This window comes from Thunnus thynnus, chromosome 21 (genome assembly GCF_963924715.1).
Source record: "Thunnus thynnus chromosome 21, fThuThy2.1, whole genome shotgun sequence".
In the NCBI taxonomy this organism is placed as follows: domain Eukaryota; kingdom Metazoa; phylum Chordata; class Actinopteri; order Scombriformes; family Scombridae; genus Thunnus; species Thunnus thynnus.
This window is the reverse complement of record NC_089537.1, coordinates 18821945-18838035: the sequence shown is the minus strand read 5'-3', so window position 1 is coordinate 18838035 and position 16091 is coordinate 18821945. Positions and strand designations below refer to the sequence as shown.

General features: G+C 39.6%; 1 long non-coding RNA gene across 1 annotated transcript; it reads left to right on the top strand.

Annotated features, from left to right (window-relative positions):
- Positions 1-1832: 1832 nt before the first annotated feature.
- LOC137173387 (uncharacterized) lies at positions 1833-6195 on the top strand. Its single transcript, XR_010925173.1, has 4 exons — positions 1833-2443; positions 2923-2971; positions 5580-5697; positions 5896-6195. It is a non-coding gene; the product is annotated as an uncharacterized lncRNA (long non-coding RNA).
- Positions 6196-16091: the final 9896 nt, after the last annotated feature.

Genomic DNA, 16091 nt, shown 5'->3' with positions numbered 1-16091 from the left:
GCCATCTTAGTCTAGCCTGTTAGTATGCTAACATTAGTTGTTAGCACTAAACATAAAGTACAGTTGAGGCTGATGGGAATGTCATTAGTTTTACATGGTATTTGGTACGGCTGCAACTAACAATTATTGTCATTATCGATTAGTATGTCAATTATTTTCTTGATTAATCGATAAGTCGTTTGGTCTATAAAATGTCAGAAAATGGTGAAAAATGTCGACCACTGTTTTTTCAAACCCAGAAATCTAATTAGTGAGGTGTCTTCATTCAGTGCAAGTAGCAGACAATTCATGTTGTGTAGTTTGTTGAATGAATATATTACTTGTCTGGACATTTAACCCTTTTCTGAAATGTTTTTTTCCCATTTGTTCATAGATATACTGTATACTGTATATACTGTATACACAGCATCCCTTTTAAGTCATGATTCCCAACTGTTTAGTTCATTATGCAGGAAAGAAAATTAAATCCATAGTGTACTTCTCATTTCCATTTTGGTGGCTGCAAAAAAACACATGTGGTCCTTCTGAGACTTCAGAAGTAAAGGAAAACCCTCCATAGTCCCATGAATATTGTTTAAAAAGATTCAAACAGTACATCTCAGCATAATGCCGCTAACTTTGGCTCCAGTATAACTGACAAACTGAGCTCATTGTGTCTCATATGAGGTGCAATAACCATAAACTAAGTATTACATTATGCTTACAAATGCAAGAACACCATCAGAAGGAAGTCAAGTGCAGATACCACAGGCAGCTTATTCCCTGTTGGCCTCAGTGTGACTAGATGTATGAGCACTGATTTAGCATGCAGGCTCTTTGAGCTTGTCTTGCATTGAACCTTTTAAAATAACCTTGGAGCTATGAGGCAGAGCTCAGCAAAAGTCATGCATGACTCGGTTGGAGAGGACAGAGGTCCTCAATGTTGGAGGATTCATCATTGACAAGCCATGCTCGACTTGGCAGGTGGGTAAGCTGCAGGGTGGAAGAAGGAGCTCACCACCTGACTTTTAAAATGTTGATGATGTGAGCTGCACAAAGGGAATCCAACATTAGACTTTGGTACAGAAATGTTACATATGGAGGAATATTTTAAATACCTTTTGGTTTTCTGATACAAAAAAAACAGCTGAAGACTTAAACTGGACTCTGGAAACTCATGAGAGACATTTGTTTTGTCATCTACTTTTTGCATGATGGATAGGTACAAGTAATAAAATTCATTACATCGATGAATGGACAGCATGTGATCCATATCCATGAAAGTGATCCATATTTATGCATAGCTTTCCCCAATCATGATCAAAATTGCTCAGTGGATTGTTCAAGGCATCAATGTGTTCATTTAGTTTTTTGAGTGGCCCGATCAGACCGAAGTTGAGGTCATTTTTTGGTCAATAACCATGTTGTCTGATGAATATATTCTAGCCAATTTCGCCCGCTTGAAGTCCCAATCCATAATTGCTAACAGGTCTATTGTTGATCCAGTCCAAATGGTCTGCATTAAAATGTGGACTGTGTTCTACTCTATTATCTGGAATATACACTGACATATCATCTGTTGTCACAATCCCTTTTTGCTTCTTTATAAACTCTTTTAATCCAATCTTCACCTTATATAAAACATATATATGGGTGACAAAATAGAGGAAAAACCAACATAAAGTGTCATAGTAAGGTGTCGGACCATCACAAGCCTCCAGAACACCTTCATTGCTGCTTGGCGTAGATTCTCCAAGTCTCTGAAACTCTACGGGAGGTATGCACACCATTCTTCAAAAATATATTCCCTCAATTGGTGTTTTGATAATGGCAGTGGAGAGCGCTGTCTGACACATCAGTCCAAAATAATTGGATTGAGATTTGTTGACTGTGAGGGCCATAGCATATGATTCAGATCATTCTCATGCTCATCAAAACATTCAGTGACCCGCCTATGACCTGTGTGAAAACATCTGCATTTATTTTGTTTTCCTACTCATTTATTCAGGTTTTTCCTTAATTTGTCACCATCTTCATTCAACATGTTGAGTTTGTGAGATGGTGTTACAATTTCTATTCAACAAAATCTTAATTCTCCAAGCTCTGGCAGGACTTGTGAATGGAGCTGTCAGAAAAAGCTCTCACACAGGAAATGATTCATACAGTATATCTGCACACTTTGTTTGATCATTAATTAAAATTGCTTGGTGGGTGGGTAGGAAGTATTGTACCCGTTTGCATGCTACTCTACCCTGCTGGATATGCTTTACAGGTCCTGTTGAGCTGCTGCTTGCAGCAGTGTTAATTTCGTTGACAAATAATTTTTGTCATAGTTTTTGTCAATGACATTTTTTCACTGACTTTCACAAGACCATTTGTAAACTGTGTGCAGCGACAATCACTGGTAAAAACAACGAACTTGAAGCGACATTTGCAGACGAGTCATCCTGAAATTCAAGCAAAGGTAAGCACAAGCTAATGTTATTTTATTAGCTAACCCCAGCTGGTGTGTTTTCGCAAACCTTGTAGCACAATACAAGCTAAAAGAAACCACCACTGTCCTGTACTGTTTAGAGAAGTGAATGACCCAGAGTAGCTAATCGTAGATCATAAATTAAAAGATTGAATGACATGCTAAACATAACAAGTGTAAAGTTTCTCTGTCCTCAAATTGAAACAAATACAAACAGAAGAATGCACGTCTGAAGAAATGTTTACATCGAGCTCTCAGTACCACACTGACGTGTCAAAAAAATGTAATGTTAACTTAATGTTCATGTTAACTTAATGTTAGACATATGACGGGAGAAAAGAGCAGAAATGTAGCATAGAGACAACTTGGAGCTGTGTGTGTGCATGTGTATGAGTGAGAGAGGGGAAGGGAGGTTAGGGGGTGAGAGAGAAAAATCAACTTGATTTTTTCCCCCTTGTTCAACCTCACAGATACAAAAGACCTTCAATGACGAGAATGGGCCACTGAGTGCAAATTAAGGTAGTGCATCCCAGCAGAACATTTCAACAGCTCTTCTAAGTGCTTCAAATTACAAAAGTGACTCTAAAGAACAACATACCACGGAGCAGGGCGTAGCAAAATGAATTGGGCACACAGAATTACTAGTCACAACGACTGAAGATGAGGACTTTGTTCTGATGATGGAGACACTAGAGTATATCTAATTATTCAGGGAGAGTGGGCATAATGCTCATTGATGTTATTTTGTTGTTGTTTGAGATGGTCTTTTGCGAAAAAGCAAGTCTATATTCTTGATTCTTTTATATGAGACTTGGTTTTATTTGTATTTGATTTGAAGATAAATAAAGATATGTTTCATATCACAACCGTTAAAACTGTCTGTACTGCACGCTCAAACCTTAATATCATTCCATAATAACAGGTAAATAGATGTTTCCTCCAGGACATCATATTGAGTTTTAGAGAAATGTTTAAATAATGCTTTATACTTAAAATAAATCTGTTAGATCTTAGTTCACTAATTCTGCTGTAGATTTACTCGACTAAAATCCTCTGATATTTAGTCAACTAAAACTTGCTTGTTGAATTTATGAGATTCTGACATCTCCATCCATAGTGTTGACAGCGTTGTGTCTCTTCATCAGTCCCCTGCTATACAACATGAGTCATGCTAATGGCTGACTATGAAATGCCACGTCAACATGCGGGAGCATGAGAACGTGGGAACAAGAAAAAATAAAAGAAAGAGAAAAAACAGCAGTAAGCCCTTTTGGAGGCTTAAACAGCAGCTGTCATGGTGACTGAAAACAGTTATGGAAACAGTACAGTGCACTGCCTGAATACAAGATGATATTTTATTTTGGAAATTACGTGAATCATCAAGACAGAAACAATCTGAAAAAGGCTAACCACTGAAGAAAATGATTTTGACTGCTCCAAAGAGGCTTAGAGGAGAGTGTGAGTGACTGATAGACCAGCTACACAAATGCAGGATTTAAGTTCACTTTTATGAGAGAAAGCTTCAAGGATGAGGACTCTCTTCTCCTTGAATTAATAGTTTCTCAGGGAAACTGTCCCAATAGGACTAGAGTCAAAGTGTGGTGTATCTTAAAAAAGTATTTCTTTATATAATAGGTGTTGGTTTGGCTTCCTCTATTCACAGTGACAGTTATGAGAAGTGATGAGATGAAATTAGATGAATGTACAGAAATAAAAAAAGAAAAGAAAGGTGGTGGTTTTGTGTGTGATGTGGCTTTCTTGCTGCATTGTGAACACATCTTCAGACTGGGCAAACATTGCTTCTGTAATTACATAGAGAGCGAGCCCACACCCGTATGAGCACATCTCTCTGTGTCTCATGCACATAAACACACAGCGTCTCCCAGCAGGCCTGAATTGCGGAGCTTTCTGTGATTGATGTCTCTGACCTATTCTGCAAGCAGGCAGCCACATCGGCAACCTAATTACCCTATCATCATCACTGCTCTATCTGGTGGGGCAAAACACACACACACACACACACACACAAACTGTATATATATACACGTTTGTGAACACAAAATCACAGTAACAGCAGGTTAGCGGTGACTTTTCCCGGCAAAGTTCAAAGTTCAAGTTGCAGGTTGCAATCTGATCAAAAGCTATGTGTTGTTTTCACAGTAACCTCTGAGGACTTTTACTGTATTGGAGAGAAAGCAGTTTTCTGGCAGACTTTGCCATCCTTTTCCTGTCTGCATGTCTTCATTGTCTCCACAGCGGGATGTCAACGGAGAAAGTTAACCCTACTTTCCTCTTTGTCTTTATTGTCTCCATGTACTTCACAGTTGGCCAGTCTAATGGGTAGTACTGCAGATGTATTCAGCTTGGATTCCCTGAAAAGCAAGACATTTACACCTCCTATCTGTGGTGCTAGACTAGCTGTTGACTGCACTGCTTCACAATTGGGGTAAACTTTGCTTAAGGGAATAATTAATCAAATGAGCTTCTTTTATAGCAGTATATAGGCTACTTTAATCACTGAAGCTGAAAAAGTTAATGTTCCCTGCATTGCATTGAGACACTACTATTTCAATGTCTGCACATCAAAATAGCAAAATGAAACAGTAAATTAGGTTATGTAACCTAATTAACCTTTTGATTGTTTGATATTGTTCAAACTGTGTTTGTTCTCATGGTGCAGTTTCACTCATTTAAATGCGGTTTGCTGTTTGCTGTTTGAAACACTGATTTACAATGTAATATACAACGCTTGTGTCATTCTCTTATGTATTGGACATCACTTCAAAGACCACTATAGTCGATATTCAACCGCTTTATACTCTCAAAATTCCCACATAGAGAGAGGGAGAGATATGGAGACAGGCAGACCAACAGGCAGTGAGATATTCAGACAGACTGGTTGGCAGGTTGACAGGCAGTTACAACTCTTCTGCTGTTTGTTTTCACAACTACTCCATAGTCACAGAAAGCTTTGATGTTATTGCTTCAGACAGGCACATTCCCTGCCACCGCTCTCTATCATACTGACACAAAAAACACATACAATCACCATCTATTATTCATTCTATTCACCAAAGCCATTTGAATACATCAAGCAACCGGACGGTTTTGTCTGTGTGTCTACCAGATTTAGCTGCAGGGAGGCGGGAGGCAAAACAAACATGGAGAGTCTGTCTGCCCGCTCACGCCTGGACAATCATTACACGTGGATGTCTGAGCAAGCACATGAATGTATATGTATGCAAGTAAGTGTGCACACATACATACCATCATACCACGCTGGATCTACCAACTGCATTTTCTGTCAGATGAATTGAACTTGAATATCAGGAGAACTGCCTGATTGCCCAAAAGCAGTCCCATCTGCCTCTGTTTCTTTTAATTATTCAGTCTCTATTCATCCATCTATAATTCATTCTCTCCCCCACATCTCTGCTCCTCAGCTGAAGAGCTCTTTCTACATGTAGAGTTGGACAAATTAAGCAGAGGGAAGAAAATACAAGAGTGGAGAGGAGGAAAGGAGAAAGGAAGGAGAAGAGGACAGTTGGGAGGCAGCAGGAGAGGAATGACTGGAGATGAGAAGCACCATGGGGAATTCCACCACTTTCAAGAAACTCAGCCATTTAGCCTCTGCAATGACTTGTCACAACTGAAGTAGCAACAACCACCAAATAAAGGCATGAAAAGCAATTGTTCCACTTTTTCTAAAGTCATTTCTCTTTTCAGTCAGCCTCTTTAGTTTTTTCTGCAATGGTGTTTTGGATTAAAATAGGGCTGGAACTGGCAATAATACTTTTTGATCAATCAATAAGTCAAAAAGACTACAGTATGTATTTAGACTACAGAATGCCAAATGCCAATCACAAATTGGCAATCTTTATTATTCAATTCACAATGATTGTAAATAAAATAAATTTAATATAAGGTGCTATGAGCTCTTGTCCGTGAATCGCCAACATATAGCGGTGGAGGGGTTTACACATCCCTGTGATACTCAGAGCAATGTTGTTGTCAGGGGCAATTCCACCTGGTCTCCTAAGGCAAACTGTATCAGGTGAGGGGCCAGACTAAGAACAGTTCAAAAGACCTCTATGAATCTGATTCTTTGGGTTGAAGTAACCTCATCCAAACTAGGGAAACCAGGGCCCCCTCTGGAGCCAGACCAGAGAGGGGAACTCACCAGTGGATGCCTGGTGGCCAGGCCTATATCTGTGAGGCCCAGGTGATTCAGCTCATAGAAGCAACATAGAACTACCACCAATATAGGCCCACAACTCATGAGGGCAGGATGCGCTGCCAATTGGGCAGCAGGCTGAGGTTTGGGCACAAATTACTTCTAGGGACATGGAATGTCATCTCTGGTGAGGAAGGAGCCGGAGGTAGTGTGGTAGGTGGAGCCATGCCGACTAGATATGGTTTCCATTACCTCTATGTACAGCACCAGTTCTGGAGCCAAACTCCTAGATAAGGGCTGAACTCTTGACTCTCTGCTTTCCCAGGGTGAGAGGCACTGGGCAGTTGTGGGGATCCAACAGGAAGACCTGTAGTACAGTTAGTGAGAAGGGTGTACCTTGCTTAGTCTGCTGTCGCCACAACCCAGGCCTGAATAAGCAGCAGAAAATAGATGGATAATAATACATTGCCTAATATTGCTGTCTGTTTGTAAGGTTGGCTGCTTGATTTGAACTTGAGGATTCTTCTGAAAACACCCTCATATATTTATGCAGTTCTTCCAAACAATAGAGAATGGCGCATCCTTGTCCAAACAACAAATGAAATACACAAGTTTTACATATGATAAAGAACATCATAACACGTGATGGAGGGGAACTGGGTAGCAATTGTTATTTGGTACCAATTTTCGATATCAAGCAAGAGCGGACCTGTCTGGAACATCTGGCTGTAGCTTCTCAACACAAACAGCGCAATATGTCAAATATATTTATATTTTTTATGTTATGAAACTGCTTTGAGTGTATCAAAATGCCAAGGAACTGAAAAATAAAACTTAAGATTTGTACCATAATTTAATTTTCTTTTTGTTATAATGGATTTTATAAAAATGGTATCGAAAAAAGTATCATTCAGGAACTGGTATCGAAGTCAAGGTATCAGTACCGGTACTGGTATCAAAAATATTTGAATAATAGCCAGCTTTTGAACTGGATGACTAGACAGGCAGAAAATGTTTCTATTATAAATTAGGTGAAGCGTAAGAAGAGAACAGGAAGGCAGAGATGTAATTTAGGGTTTATGAGACAGTAATGGGCAATGGGATCTGAAGCTTTTCTTAAAGAAATGTGTTTTCAGTTCACACTGGCACCAAGGGACTGACTGCCTGTGTGGTAATGACTGAGCTGGGAAGGTCATACCTCCATTGGGGAGCCATTGTTCTATAAGCTATGATTACATTTACTGATTAAATTATGGGCTATGGGTCTTTGGAAACCACTGGACTAAATCAGCAACACATTTAGCCTATAATTAATGAGAGTCACACGATCCATTGGTCAAATTGAACTGCTTTTACAAATGCATAGCAGTTATTATTATAAATTCTCTTTTACAAGGACACCCTGATTACAGTACATATGAAAGCACACAAAAGTTACAGTATACTTCAACATCAAACCATATATAAGAACAATAGAAACAATAAAAGTAAATATAAAAACAATAAAAGCACACAAAAATTACAGTATCAATAGATTATACAACAAACAGGCGAAAGACATCAACATAAAGGACAACATCAATTCATAAACACGTGCATTACACTGCTCTATGTCAATCAAAAGAGATTTAAATTGATTAAAAGGGATAAGATTGTCTAATTTTACGAGCTTCTGTAGTCTTGGGACCTAGTGCAGTTTGACAGTGATCTATAGTCAAAAAGATGTGAGATACCCAGGAAGTTTTCTAATAAGTGCTTTATAGATAGATTTAATGCAGTGCCTTTCTCTTCTCACTGCCAACCCAACTTTCTCATAAAGAATACATCATTGGCCATTACACTTATGCACAATTTGATACTTGACTAAACATATGGGTTTTTTCCTGTAATAAAAAGTATTTGTCAATTATGCATCAACCAGATTCTGCAGGTGTGTGATTCATAGTCACACAGGTGGATGAGACCAATTCACTGCAATCAAACGAAACATAAAACGATAACGCAGGTCCATGTGCCTTGTTTGACTTGGGATCTAGTGTAGTGTGACAATGATCCATACTTAAAAAGACATGTGAGATACCCAGGAAGTTTGCCAAGGAGAGCTTTGTATATAAATAGATTGCAGTGCCTTTCTCTTCTCACTGCCAACGACTACCACTCAACTTTCTCACAAAGAATACAACGATGTGTTCTAAAACCTTCTCCAGTTATGAACCTAAGGGCAGAATAGACTGCATCGAGAAGTTTAAGAGTAGTGACAGGAGAGTGCATATAAATTACATCGCCATAGTCCATGACGGATAAAAAGGTTGACTGAACAATTTACTTTCTGCAATTCTGGCTTATACATGCTTTATTTCTATATGCTTTTAAGGACTTAGTCAGTTCATTAATATGTTTTGTCATCAAGCCAGAAACCAAGGTATTATAAGAGGATACTCTTTTAATTAATGTCCCAATAAGGGTAGTTACATTCACCTCAGTGGAACTTCAGTTTTCTAGAAAATGGCATGCATTTTGTTTTATCTGAGTGTAAAAGTAATTTAAGATCAATTAAAATTTGCTGTACAGCACAGAAATCAAAATGCAAGTTTTGAATGGAAGAAAAAAAAAATCTTCCACTTTTCCTTCTCCTCCAACACCTCGGTCATTGCATGTTATTATGGTGCCAAATGGTTCACTAAATGTGTTTATTACTCATATGTACTGTAATTATCTGCCAATATGACATAAGTGTTCCACTTCGAATATAATTTTGATGGAACTGAAATGTTTTAAGAACCTTAGCATAATCCACTGTGTAGGGTACAAAAGGTCAAACAAGTTTCAACAACTGTAATGATCAAATGTAATAATGCAACAGTGGAAGTTGTTGGAATGGAAGAAACTTTTTCTGCTGCTTGGCACTGAGAAAAATAAGTAACACTTTGCCTTCCAATATTGCTTCTGGCTGCTTTTTTGGGTTTGAGCTTTTTTTCACAATACTGAGTATCAGGTGTTTTTTTTAGTTCATTTCATTGTACTTTAAACTGGTTTATAACTGTTCCCTGAGAAGCAGCCATGACAACAGTTTTTATTTGAATAAAAAGGGAGTTGCTTTAAGGGCACGGTACAAACTGTTTTTCATGTGGTAGAATGGAGAAGGCTGTGATAGACAAAGGGGAATTACAGATTGAATCAAACAATCAGAATGAAGGTCAGTCAGTTTGATGTGTTTACCTGGCACTGTATGATCTAATTAATCTTCTATGTTTCCACGTTTCTCCCAAACTCAATCCCAATCTCCCTTTCTGTATAGCCAAAATGTCTGTGAACTTCTAAACTCACACTGTATGGTTCAGTTAACTGGTCACAACTTCGGAGCTTACATTGAACATAAACACAGAACCCCTAATTGTTTTTGTCAATTCCAATAAAACAAATTATTTGAAAAAGCTAAAAAGCTCTATAGAGAGCTGAGAGGAATTGCTGTGTCAGGTGATAATTCTCTTCACTACAAGCAGCCCCTTTCACATTACACAGAGTCATCTGATCCATTCTTCTTCTTATTCCCATTCTCTTCCTGTCAGTCTGTCGCGCCAACCACCTGCATGTCCTCCCTCAACATATCCATAAACCTCCTCTTTGGCATTCCTCTTTTCCTCTTGCCTGGCAGCTCCATCTTCTTCTTTCTCCCATTATAACCAACATCTCTCCTCCACACATGTCCAAATCATCTTAATCTCGCCTCTCTCACTATGTCTCCAAACCGTCCAGGGCTGGACTGGGAAAATCATTCAGGCCGGGAAATATAGCCCCAGTAAGGCCACTTTTTAAGCAGGGGGTCTGGGGGTCCCACACTAGGAAAATTTTAGCTACAAAGACTTGATTTCCTGCATTCTGGTGAATTTTAGTGCATGTGAATAACAAACTAATGGGCCAACAATTGCTTAGTACAATGTACTGTTATGAACCTCAAATAAAACCAAAGGTACATATCATTAATGAGGAAGACGACACTACTGCAGCATCAATGCTACTCTCTCCACCTTCAAAAAGAAAAAAAGCAAGAGCACGCCATATTTTTAATGCACCATTATAATACAGTTAACCACTCTCTCCACCTATTCAAAGAATAGAGCAAGAGCACAATACCCTACTCAGTTTACTGATACACACTACTCATCAAAGGTTAAAACAGCCCTTTAGCCAACACAAACATTAAATAACATACAGTAGATCTTGAAGTTTCAACAAATTACAGTAGCCTGAATAGTGTGACAGAAGATGTTGTGTTGTCTGAATAATTTTAAATTATGAGCTCAAAGTATGAACTCACTGACTGAAATTTTCAACAAAACGAACAAATTTTCAAATAATATTAACCACATTAACTAGACTAGATACGCCAATTATGCCATCAATGTTTTTGAGGACATTAGAAAGGGAAATACCACTTTTATTATTGATTGTCCAGTTTCTTGGCTGCTTTAACATTGACAGGGGACGATGATGACGCATCAGTAACATTAGCTGCGTTAGGTAGATAGCAAACGTTAGCTAGTTAGCACGTTCATTTACCTTTCTTTTTTCTCTCTTTCCCTCTCTGCTCCACCCTTCCTCTTTTTTCCACCGTTCATCTTGCTGCTAAGTCATTGAGCCGCTCTAAATGCACTTGCTGCCAAACAAAACATGTAACTGCCAACTACTCTCTCTCTCGTTCTCTCTCTCTCTCTCTCTCTCTCTCTCTCTCTCCCTCTCGACTTGCTCTCTACTTCTACCTGCCTGGCTGGCACAGTGCGCAGGGCAGTGTTGCATTCAGGGTCAAAAAAAAAAAAAAAATCCTGCGGCCATTTCGCAGGCCAGGCCACCAGGAAAAGTCTTGGTGCTCCTAATTGCCAGTCCGGGCCTGAAACCGTCCAACCTGAGCTGTCACTCTAATATACTCATTCCTAATTCCGTCCCATCCTTGTCACTTCAAATGAAAATCTTGGCATTATCAACTCCGCCACCTTCAGCTCTGCCTCCTGTCTTTCATCAGTGCCACCGCCTCCAAACCATACAACATAACTGGTCTCACTTCCTTCTTGTAAACCTTCCCTTTCACTCTTGCTAGTACCCTTCTGTTGCAGATCAATCCTGTCACTCTTCCCCACCCACTCCACCTTGCCTGCATACTCTTCTTCACCTCTCTTCCGCACTCTCTGTTACTTTGAACAGTTGGCCCTAAGTATTTAAACTCATCCACCTTCACCACCTCCATTCCTTGCATCTTAACCATTCTGCTGTCCTCCCACCCATTCACACAGATGTATTCCATCTTGCTCCTACTGACTTTCATTCCTTTTCTCTACAGTGCATACCTCCACCTCTTCAGGCTCTCCTCAACCTGCTCCCTACTCTCACTACAGATCACAATATCATCTGCAAACATCATAGTCCACAGAGACTCCTGCCTGATGTCGTCCATCAACTTGTCCATCACCATTGCAAACAAGAAAGGGCTCAGAGTCGATCCTTGATGTTATCACACCTCCACCTTGAACCCATCCGTCACTCCAACTGCACACCTCACTGCTGTCACACTGCCCTCATACATATCCTGCCCCACTCTTACATACTTCTCTACCACTCCCAACTTCCTTATACAATACCACACCTCCTCTCTCGGCACCCTGTCATATGCTTCCTCTAGATCAACAAAGACAAAATGCAACTCCTTCTGACCTTCTCTATACTTCTCCACCTTTCTCAAAGCAGACCTTGCATCTGTAGTGCTCTTTCATGGCATGAAACTATACTGCTGCTCACTAATCATCACCTCTCCTCTTAGCCTAGCTTCCACTACTCTTTCCCATCACTTCATGCTGTGGCTGACACAGCTCTACACATCACCCTTATTCTTGAAAATTGGTACCAGTACACTTCTTCTCCACTCCTCAGGCATCCTCTCACTTTCCAAGATTGTGTTAAACAATCTAGTTAAGAACTCCACTGCTTTCTCTCCTAAACATCTCCATGCCTCCACAGGTATGTCATGTGGACCAAACGCCTTTCAACTCTTCATCCTCTTCATAGCTACACTCACTTAATCCTTGCTAATCCACCACACTTCCTGATTCACATCATCCAACCTTCTCTCTCTCTCATTTTCTTCATTCATCAGCCCCTCAAAGTAATCCTTCCAGCTTCATTTGATCTGTTATTATCATAAAAAATGTATTACAGCTGCTTTAAACTGAACATCAAACGACAACCAATCTAGTGGAAATTCAGCCCAATTCTAAAATTAGTTGGGGTTAAAATTTGGGGTTAAAATCAGAATGAATCCAGGTCATCCCAGCTTTAGCCAAAGTTGGATTTAGGGCCTCAAACCATGATCACTGTACAATGTCTGACTACCTCAATCCTCTCATCATCATTAAGTGACCATGGTCTCCATTTAATCCAGCAAAAAAATTGTCATATTTTTTTTTTCTTCTTGATGAATAGTATCCACCTGTGGTGAAAATAACTTGTCCTGTGAAACATGCTGAAGCTCCGCTGCAAATGATTATACCTCTATTAGATTGACTGTTGAAGACATTGTTGAAAACCAGGTTCAATTTATGAATCAATTTGTCATCATCAAAGACTGTCAAAGCAGAGCCGACAGCGCTCAATGGATTTTCATTGATTGTCGCTGCTTTGATTCAAGCCATTCTCCCTTTCTCACATTCACAAAACTGCTTCCCTTTGTCAGACCTGATAATCACTTGTATATTGTAGTCGCTTAGTGATTAGGAGACAAGTCTAACGCAAGAAGCAATTTGAAGATAATAAATCCCTCTCCCTAGTCTTAAGGTTAAAATGCCAGAGGTTTGCAGACACAGAATGATGGCTGAATATGTCAGGTATAAATGTCAATACTGGATACATTATGCAATTTGGACAAAACAACTGCTTTATGAAATCCGTGACAGCAAAAGTGAAATGTGCAATATCAGAATTGTGTTTTTTGCTTACGTGTGTTTGTCCTTTGAGACAAAGACTCTGGCATAATTGTTTTTCTCTGAGAGATAAGCCCCTGCCATGGTTTGATGTTTGGCTTCTATCATGGTGAAGGCTGGTTTATTAATTGCCCAAAAAGAGAATAATAAAAGCTGAATGGGAATTTGCTGAAATCAGACTTGAAATGATTGTTTGATTTGATTGTTTGATGGTCATGCCATGAAATCCATGAATGACGACGTTCATCCAGAAAATAGCAGCAATATGACTCACTCTTTGCTTGTCTCTCCTCCCTGTTGCTTGACAGTGTTTTCCAAACTTTGGATTTTATGTGTCTCTAAATAGTTAGGTGCAGCCCTACAATCTGGACTTGGTAGAAGACTTGGACCCAAAGGACCCAGTAATGAGATGCCCGATCACAAGAGGGTGGATGTAGAAAAATTATCTGTTGACAGAAATAAAAAGAGATCACATTACAAGTTTAACCTGTCATTTTTCTCTCTGTTGGCACAGCTCAGTAAAAGTTTTGCCTCTCTGGAGGCTGCTGGTGAAGCCAATATGATGACCATCGAGTGTGTCCTGGAAACATAACCATCCAAAATGCTTAAAATGTCTCATCCTATTGGAAACATTTTGTTGTAACTCTAATGTCAAACAGGTTTTGCTCCTTCTTCAGTATCCAGCATCTTACTGTAACACTATTGCATGCGTAGCTCCTGAATCCATTTCACCTATTCCTGTAAAGTTGGTCTGTTGGTTGATCAGTCCACCACTTTGGTCCAGATTGAAATAACTGAACGACTATTGGATTGATTGCCATTATATTTGGTACAGATATCGATAGTGCCCAGAGGGCGAATCCTAAGGACTTTGGTGAACCCCTGAGTTTTCCTCTTGCTCCACCCTAAGATTGATTAGACATTTGTGGGATGAGCATACAGTGACTAACACTCTCCATCTATTTTGTGGCCAATTTCCTGCCAACCATGGTAAAAAGGGAGCCCAGATTTATGATTCAAGACAGTTCCTTGCCATTTGCACAGGCACAAGGTACATGCACATTGGAATTCTGTGCGGTTCACACAGTTAGGTTAAAAGAAAATACACAAATTTACATGAAATTAAGCTAAAAATTAAATTAAAAAAAGGGTAGCTAAGGTCTAAGAGAGATGACATTATTTACATCAATTATTTATAGCACTTCTAATGAAGTACTGTAGCAGCAGTTGGAAGGAGATATTGCACATTTAAGAAAAACAGATATTGCGCCGTCCATCAAGGTATGGATTTGCACCGTAGTGTAGCAGCATGTTATACCAAGATATAAATAAGGGGTTTGAATAAATAAGCATAAGTAAATAGGCAAAGTGCTTGAGTGCCATTCACAGTCCAGGGAGAGAGAGAGAGAGAGAGAGAGAGAGAGAGAGAGAGTGAGAGTATGTGTGCTAGGACACAACCACTGCATCCACTCAGGAGAGCGTGTGACATTTTCAGTTTTACAGTTTGGACACCACTGACAATGTAAAGAAATTAAAGCTTAACTACAATGGAATACTTGAACATATCCAAAATATCACCTGTTTATGTTTTTGCAAACAGTTATACCACTTAAAGCTATACAAATGTATGGCAACTGGTACATCCTTCCCAGTTGTCAGTCAGAAGTTTGTTAGTTTTCATCTTTTCTCCATCATGGATATTCACACCTGACAGGTCTTGTGACTGAAGTCCTCTGCTTCTGTTTTGTGTAGTGAGAATGTGAGAGAGGCTGAAATAGAGGAAGAAATAGATGGATAGATTGAGTGGAGAGTGAGATAACAGCTAACCAGGCCGGCAAAGGGAAGGTGGATTGATTGTGTCTTATCAGCGCATATGCCTGACAGGTGACTGACAGCAGGATGCACATGATTTCAGCAGACACACACACACAGACATATATCTATACGTGCACACACACGTTCTCACAGTCACTTGCACACAAAATGAAGCTGTCTCTGTCTTAATCGCTTTTTCTCATTTGTATGCAACGATCCAGGCTCTTGATTCATGAAGGAAGAGAAAAAGATGTGTGTCTTTTTGTGTAGCGGCGTGTGTGTGTGTGTCGTGCTACAGTATGTCTCACCTCTCAGAGTGCTCCCTGCAGGCATGAAATAAAGCTAGACATGTGTTTGTGATTGCACAAGCAAATCTTTTTTCTCTTTTCCTTACTACATTATGTCTGTGTGTGTGTGTGTGTGTGTGTGTGTGTGTGTGTGTGTGTGTGTGTGCACGCGTGTGTGCGCGCATGCATGGACACACGTACATCTTACAGAAAAAAAATTTAGTCAAAATGGTTACCTGCAGGGGATCAAATGAGGCTTTCAGAAATAATCGCCTATTTACAGTCATGATCAGCATCAGACTTGAATGTGTGTGTGTGTGTGTGTGTGTGTGTGTGTGTGTGCGACCTGGCTTACAGTATTGTTGCTCTAGCTGTCTAAACAAAATCTATTCTTT